Raw genomic sequence first — 9,130 nt, 5'->3', positions numbered from 1 at the left:
TCATTCAATTTTACCGTATTTATCTGTAGTTGCACTTTTCAAGATTATTTACCACAGAGCCAGATTTCCAGCTCATTCCAATTCATGTAGCTCTATTGACATTCATGGGCCAAAACCCCAAATGGAATAAATTGTTCATCGCTCCATTGGAATCAATGGGACCAGAATCCCAGCTGCTGTAAATCAACATCTCTCCATGGGAGTCAATGGGGCCAGATTCCCAGCTGGCATAAACCAGTTTAGTTCCATCAAAGCCAGTGGGCTATGTTTATTTATACCAGCTGAGAATCTGTACCCTGGGGTGCATGTCTCTGTAAATGCTCTGGCATGTCAGTGTGGGGACACATTTGTTACTTATATTAATATTACTATTATAGCATTTCGAGGCCACAGTCAGAGATCAGACCTTCATGGTGCTAGGTGTCACATGCATCCCTAAGAAAATGAAGATCAATGCCCCAAAGAGAGGACAATGTGAGGATGAGATTTTCAGAGCAGCTTAGGGCTACGTATACTCAGTACCCATCAGAAACCTACAGGAACGGGATGTCCAAATTCCCTGGGAAACTCGGAATATCCCACAACAGGTGGATAGCAGGGACACAAGTGTGCAGAATGTAGCAGTGAAATCATGATGCTGCTTGTTCATGTAATAAGCGGATGTTGTCACACACCAGGAGGAAATCCACTTCTCCTTTTTGAATGACTCTGAATGAGGTTTCTCTCACCGTGCCTCTGGCACAGTAATAAACGGCCGTGTCTTCAGCTTTGAGGCTGTTCACTTGTAGAAAGGCTGTGCTGAGGGATTTCTCCAGAGTCATGGTGACTTTCCCCTTAAAACTATCCGCATAAGTAGGCAGCCCTGTATTTGTGTTAGTCCATCCTATGGAAACCAGCCCTTTCCCGGGAGCCTGTCGAAACCAGTTGATTGCATAGCTAGTGAATGTATAACCAGATCCTTTACAAGACACCTTCACAGACTCCCCCGGCTTCTTCACCTCTGCCCCAGACTGGACCAGCTGGATCTGAGCCTTTACCCCTGTGGAGAAAGAAGAAGCAGGGTGAGAATTCTTCTGTCTAGTTCTGTTTTTCCCCTTCCTTGTCCCAGTGAAATTCACCTACCTGGGAGAGCTGCCAAGAAGAGAAGAAAACTGAACCAACATGTCATGGTTATTCTTCTCCACAACCCTACAGTAGCAGAACACTGTGACTCCTTTTGCTGCAAAGAGCATCCACTGAGGACCAGTCACCGTCTTTTAAAAAAGAAAGAAATTTCCTCTTTATTTGCATATGCAGATCACACCACCCTCAAAAAGTACACAACCCGCGAGCCAGGAGGAGTAAGGCTGGTAACTTGCATGATAGACTCAAAGAGTCCAAGTAATGAAGTATGCCAGAGATTTATCTCTTAGTTACTTATATGGCTGCATTGCTGTGGTGTGTGAGCACCTCACAGTCTGTAGTGTATTTATCCTCACTACGTACCAGTGCGATAGGAAGTTTCATCCCAGTTTTACACATGAGGCATTGAGAGACTAAGAGCCAGTTTTCAAAAGAATATTTAAAAAATAAATGATACAGAAAATTTGAAGCGTCAGTTATTGGTCATTGGGGGTAACATACAGAGTATAGGGGTATGTTGGTGTTTTGGGGTTGGGCAGCACACATAGTACATACAGACTGCAATGTCCCCAATGAGGGTTGGGTAACCGGTGGGCGGGATCAGGAAACAGTCGATAAGCGGTGAGGGTCTATCACCCATACAGGAAATAGAGACAGTCATGGGTATAAGTAAGTGGGCTGGGTAATGGGGATGGGGTGACCCTCACGTGGTGGGATTCAGTTAGGTTTGGTGGGTTCAGGGCTCAGGGGATAAAGTCCAGCAGGGGGTGTGTGTGGGTGCACGAGGTCTCCCCAGCTCACTCCCGGTATTGGCGGTGGCCAGTGATGTGCTCGATGTAGATGTCCCGGGACCAACGGATAGTGTCCGAGACCATTAGGCGTCTCATGAGCGGGGCGTAATGACGGCCCACCCCACAGGTCCTCAGCACGCGTTCGTTACACGGGTCCACAGCGAGGTGAAATCGCCCCTGTCCCGGGCGAAGTCGCCGTCCAGGGAGCCGCTCAGGAAGGTGGCCACATCTCGGTCGGAGGGAGGTCTGCCGAATCGTTTCTCGGTGGTGGCGTGTAGGGCAGTCTTTGCAACGTTCTTCACCTTGGCGTCCGGGCACGTCAGGAGGTGGAAGGCGTGTGTGAGGACCGCGATGTCACAGAGGTCTCCCATACGGGGGACGCCGGCACCACCGTGCCTGTGCTTGATGTATACGAGTTCGTTGCTGGCTCTCTGGGGCAGAGACAGCCAGTTTTTGACCAGCTGCCGGATGGCGTTGTCCGCCTTGTTGAGGGGCACCTTTGCCATGGTGGATCCCCTCAGGACGAAGGCGATGCGGGGGATCAGGAAGGTGTTGAGGGCATTGATCTTCTGCCATGGCGCCAGCAGGGATGTGTCGATCTTGGCGGCGTCTTGCAGGATCTCCCTGATGGTGTCCTCGGGGGTCTGCCGGACGCGGAAGCCTGTCGGCGTGCCGAGGTGCTGGTACGCCTGCCCCTCCGCCAGGGGAATGACGGACTCACCCTGGATGAGGAACTCCGTCATCAGTACCGAGTCCCTCTTGCTCCCGTCAACATGGAGGGACGCTGGGTGCCTACGGAAGCAGATAGGTGCCTAGTGGGATTTTCAAAAGGGCAGACAAATAACGCTAATAGAAATCACTTCTGAAAACTTGACTATGTGTCTATCGGCATCTTTAGGTGCCTTAATACTTTTAAACATCTGGCCCCACTGAACTTCCTTGCAGTCACATAGAAAGCCTGTGGCAGACATCCTGTCTTCTAAATCCTGGGCTAGCATGTTAATATCAGGAGCATTCTTCCTGTCTGGCCTGCAAAGACTAAAACGTGTGTCAACTTTGTGTACATGAGTAACCCTATTGACTTCAATGGGAATCCTTACGTGAGTAAATTTCAGTATGTGCCAAAGTGGTTGAATGATTGGGGCCTACGGATGAATTTTCAAATTTTAATTTAAACCTAAAATCTATTTTTCACAATCATCGACATAAAGTCTCCCTTTCTTCTTCAAACAACTGAAGAGCTCATCAAAATAATTCCAAACTGCACAATGTCAATGAACTTTTGAATTCCAGCATTATAAAATCTGGAAAATAAAACCTAAAAAATTATAATTTTCCTTCCCAGCTGTTTCTTGACAAACTCTGCTACTAACACACGTTGTACAGAAAGATAATCACCACACTGCTCAGTAAATACTTCCCTCTTGGGAAAGCCAAGGTGACACAAGAAATGAACACCAACTGCATATTTCCTACTGGGAGTAGAACCAGGGAATGGGAAGCCTGTATTTAAATGTTCTAGGAATGCCTCTCATAAAACCAATAGCTTGGTTTTAAGCAAAAACTTCCATACTCTGATGGGCATTAAAGTTTCCCTTTCCATAAAAAAAGGTATAATAGAGCCTGAAATAAGGATCTTTTTCTATAGAGTGAACTCTGACTAGGAAAGAAGTTCCCTGCGTACCAGGGCTAATTACTGCTATAGATATAACTCCAGTTAATTATACTGGGATGTGCAAAGGAGCCGAAGGCAGTTAGTTGCCTGACTTGTATTGAATTATCATGGAATTTTATCAGCTCAGTCCCTAGCCAGTTTGAAATCCCCAGACATAACACAAACTCCTGTAGGACCTGATCCATAGGGAAATGAAGTAAGTGGAAAGACTCCCATTGACTTCAGTTTGTTTTGGATCAGTCCCATATTTCAGTTTAATCTCTTCTTCTCAAAGGAAAGTAAATGTCAGTGTCTGCATGGTATAGGTGGGGAAACTGAGGCACTGAAACACTGCAGTGAGTTGCCCAGAGTCACATGGCAAGTCACTGTCAGGGACAAGAATTTTATTATTACCACTAATCATTAATTATTTGTATTAAGGTGTTGTGTAGGAGCCCAGTCAGGGATCAGGGACCCATTCCCCAGTCACTGCACAAAGACAAAGCAGGAATAAATACAGGATCTGCTAGGTCCCAGTCCAGTGCTCTAGCCACTGAATCTAGAGGCCTGGTTTCGGTTGAATGGTAACAATACTTAGCTCACAGATAATATTTTTTCTTCTGGAGACTATAAAATGCTTTACAAAGGAAGTGAAGCCAAAGGGGGCACCAATATTAACATATTTTGTTAAGTGTTTAGCAATTCAAATTTCCAAGCACACAAAAAGGGACTAGATGGGTTTGTGGTTAAAGCCCTGGAGTCAGGGCTGGTCTGTTCACCAATTTACAGCAAAATAATGACATCCTCTGTTGAATTCACACCTTCCAAAAGTGCAATAAGATTGAAGCAGGACACACTTTGAATTGGGAATGCGGGATCCAAGTGCAGACGGGCACTGAAACCATAAAGGTTTAAAATCAGCGTAGGGGTTGAGGTGAAGGTTCCTGGTGAGATTTAACTTGTAATGAGATGTGTATGCTCCTAAATCACTCAGGATCATGGGACCAATCGTGAAAATCCCAGTAAGGGCCAATCTGCCTCCTCTGGGGCTTGATCCACAACAGGGCGTCAGGCTGAGGCCTGGAGTTGCAAGTGTTCTCCCGCTGGTTTTTGAATGTTATGATTCCTGATGTCAGATTCAAAAACCAGTCAGAGAACACTTCAGTCTCCCTGGACACTCAATAACAGACCTAAAACTGGCAATTTTTCAACAAAAAAACTTCAAAACCAGACTCCAACATGAAGCTGCAGAACTGGAATTAATTTGCAAACTGGATACCATCAGATTAGGCCTGAATAAAGACTGGGAGTGGTTGGGTCATTACAAAACCTAAACTTAATTTCCCCAATACTAATGTCCCCCTACTGTTACTCACACCTTCTTGTCAACTGTCTGTAATGGGCCACTCTCTTACCACTTCAAAAGTTATTTTTTCTCCCTTGGTATCCTGCTGTCAATTGAATTGTCTCCTTAGACTGATCTCACACTTGGTAAGGCAACTCCCATCTTTTCATGTATTTATACCTGCTCCTGTATTTTTCACTTCATGCATCCAATGAAGTGGGTTCTAGCCCATGAAACCTTGTGCCCAAATCAATGTGTTAGTCTCTAGGATGCCACAAGGACTCCTCCTTGTTTTGGTTCATTTTTTGTTTGTTTGTTTTTTATTGTGGGGTTTGCCATTGTGGCTGTCACTCTGGTCCTGGTGTGAAAGCTTTATTAAAGAAGGCGTTGCAACATGAAGTAAGGGTCATCACAGTGGGGTAGTCAGATCCCGTCTGGAAGTTTGCTCCCCCGCCTGATCCTCCTTCACCAAGAATGCTGCCTTGACTCTAATAAGTGGAACAAGCTGTACATGAATGTATCACTTTCTGTGGTTTAGATTAAAAGCAGCTGCCCTTTCGTTATCTTTCTAACCTCTTCCTTCGGAGCATCTAAGGATACAGCACAAGCCACCTTCAGAAACTACAGCGGTTGGTTTATGTACAGTAACTCAGTTATCTTCAACCACTGTGGTACGTAGTATACACAGTGATAAACAGTGTTACAAAAACCTCTCAGACTCCACTCTACCACCACATGACGCAATCGCGCATTCTCAAACACCAGGCTTACCACCCCCCAGCTAGTCAGTAATTGCCCTGCCAAAATACTGTGCTTTTAAACTGAAAATAGAAGTTCCACAGTTACTTTATCGAAAGATTAAGAGCCTGACCCCCCAGCAGGTGTAAATCAATGTTGCTCCATTCAGGTCAGTGGATAGCTGTCAATTTACATTGGCTGAGGATCTGACCCTAAGTTTCCTTATTTATTTTTAAGAGGCATTTATAGAGAACTAGGCTGATATTTTCAAAGAAGGCTAGGGGAGTTAATCACCCAAATTACATTGACTTTCAATGAAAAGTTTGTCCACGACTTCCTTCAGCTGCTTTGGAAGTCTAACCCTTAATATACTGTGAATTTTCTTTAAAATATATCTTATCTCTCTCTCCAAACATAAAGAACAGGAGTACTTGTGGCACCTTAGAGACTAACAAATTTATTTGAGCATAAGCTTTCGTGGGCTACATCCCACTTCTTCGGATGCATAGAATGGTGCCTCCAAACATAGGCACCTTTTGAAAGGTAGGGACCCAGACCTTATTGAAATCCTTTAAGATCCTTTGAAAATCTTAATTTGGGGCTCAAATGTTCACAGTTGCCATAGACATTTGGGAGCCATAAAACAAACTTTTACCAGCACTCTTCTAGGGCAGCACAAAGAATGAGTCTGTGACTCAAGAACTCTTTTGAGAGTTTAAAAGTTTAAAATGTGGTTATTTGTGTCTAATAATAATTAATAAAATAATAATAATATAGTTAATAGTAAAATTACCTCTTATATAATGCTTTTTCTTGTGTAGATCTCAAAATTATTGAACAAGGAGGTCAGTATGTCGTACCCATTTTACAGATGGGGAAACTGAGAAACAGATAAAGACATGACTCCTGCTGGGTTGGTGGTTATTTCTTTGATTCATTATTTGCTTGGTGTTGGAGTGTTTGGCTGATTGATCAGTTGGGGTTTTATTTGGCTGCTTTTATTTGATTAGTTACATGTCAGGGGGTGTCATGCTGTCTGCGGTGGCTCACAACCATGAGTACCCACCTCAGCACAGACTGTCAGAAGCAGGGTGGGCAGCCCGACTGGTGGTATATTCTATAATTACATTTCACCAACCCAGTAATAAATGTGAACTCCCAAAGTACAGTAATGGAGTCACAGACAGTCCCCTTAGACACTCCAGTCTCTCTTGCACCCAGTCAAGCTGAACTATGTGATCAATGGTCACTAACACCAAAAATCATAAAACATCGGGTTACACCCAGGCCCAGAGACCAGTCACTCAGCCAGGTTGATCTCACACCAAAGACAATGCTGGACGCCAATTCTATAGTAAAGTAACTGAAGGCTTATAAGCTAGGACAAAGGAATGAGAGTTACTGAGAGGTTAAAGCAGATAAAAAAATCTATGTACAGGTGAGTCATGATCTGTGATTCCAAATTGTAGCAGAGATGTAGTAATTTGCCAGTTTCCAAAAAAATCTCTCAGGGCTGCCCAAAATAACTCTGGGGTTCTCCATCTTCTCATTAGAATCCAAACAGTCCAGGGGTGAAGAATTTTTCCTTGTGTCCATACTTACAGCTTCTTCTCACAGAATACAAGCTGGCCGGGGTCCCCACACAGGTGGGCTCTTTCTTGGAGAGCAGTCTCTGCATTTAGAGTCTTTGAATTCCAATCACCACATACAAAAGACCCCTTGCTTTGAAATTAGCACTTTCCTATTAAAGTTCTTCATTTGCATTCCACAAGGCTTCTTTCTCATTTGGTGGCTTATTTAATCACTGGGGTATATTCAATGTAAATGTTTGCTATTACATTATAGCAGGATACAGATACGTTAAAACAATGCATGCAGCATCCCATTAGTTTTCATGACGTTTAAGCACCAAATATATTATAATATATGTAACAATCGCTTTGATCTGTACTAGTACACAGGTGAACTGGCTGGGCTTCCAGCTGTGAGATTGTAAGTGTGCGGTAAGGCCTGGGGCTTTGGCCTGGTCTGCCAACTTCACAGGGGGTCTTTCTTTGTGTTTCCTTGGTTCATTATTTGTTTGACCATCTGGTTCCTTGCTTGATTTGCTGCTTGGTTTCTTATTTGTGTAGTTGATTTGGGTTGGGTTATATAGTTGGTTGGTTTAATTTATTATTTATTCATTTTGATTTCTTGATTGCTCACTTAGTGGGTTATTTATTTGTTTTCTTGATTGAGAATTGGGTTGGCTTGGTGGCTGATGCTTACGTTGCTGGTTTGCTGGGTTGTATTACATGATGAACGATTATTGTTGCTATTGTTAAAGACATTGTATTGCTCTGGGTGTTGCCAATTACATTGTTATGGCTGTTGTCATTGGTACTGTTATTTTTATTCCCATTGCTATTGTTATTGCTATTGTTATTGTAACACCAGTGCTGTTGCTATTGTATTGTTTATACAACATTATTCAATTATTCTTTCCTTTGTAGTTAATGGATTTGTTTCTGTTTTGTCCTTTTCATAAATTAAGGGGATAAAATTACCCAGCCACAACAATCTCTCTCCAGACTGCCTTTGAATCCCTTCCAAATGAAAAGAGGAAGTTCTGCGGATTTTCTCGCCTCTAACTGCACACAACCCTCTTCCCCTGACTCCCAACCCCCACAGGGCAGTCAATGTTTGTCTGGGCTGGCCACACACCTGGGACTTGCCTAGAGAGCACTTTCCCACGCTGTGTGTTGTGGTTTGGTTCGGAGAACTCAGGGACTAGACTCTCTGGGCCACTCTTCCCACAAAACCGCAGCCGTTTGATTTCTCTGAATCTTCAGGGAAAGCTGCTGTCGATGAACAGTTGCAGTGTTTCCACCATTGCGGTGCTGACTGGTCTTTGCAAGATCTGCGCTTTTCAATTTGTTTCAGAACAAAAACTTGGCAGGAGGCGCTCGCGTACCATGGTGATCAGAGTGGTCGGAGAGAAAGGGAGGGGTTCTGCGTGTGAGAGTTCAGGGGGAAGAAAAGAGACAGAGGCAGAGTTTATGTAGCCTTCCGAAGGGAATCTCAGGGTTAGATTTAGCTGCACCCTGCCCCTCTAAGGATCGAGGGCCTGCTAAGGAAGCCAAAGGGGCTCTGAAAGGACTCAGCAGCAATGGGGCTCGTGAAACTTGTGTCTGTTTGGTGTTGGATAATAAGTTTAATAAAACTCCAGTTTTAAAACCCTCTCTGGTCTGAGCGTGTAATGTTTAATCCTCCTTCTGCCCTTATGACCCTCTGGCTTGGAGCCCACCCTCAGACACGCCGCAGCTCCTCCTGCCCCTCAGAGAGACTTTCATCTTTTTGCCTCACTCCTGCTTTGCTCCCAATCACTGTGGCTCCTATCGTCTGGCACAGCGGTAGGTGGCACTGTCTACACTTGTCAGGGACCTCAGCTGGAAATAAAACTGGTTCTTGGAAGTGTCCCTGGAGATTATTATTCGGCTC

The sequence above is a fragment of the Trachemys scripta genome, chromosome 12 (genome assembly GCF_013100865.1).
Source record: "Trachemys scripta elegans isolate TJP31775 chromosome 12, CAS_Tse_1.0, whole genome shotgun sequence".
Taxonomy (NCBI): domain Eukaryota; kingdom Metazoa; phylum Chordata; order Testudines; family Emydidae; genus Trachemys; species Trachemys scripta.
This window is presented reverse-complemented; position numbering follows the sequence as displayed.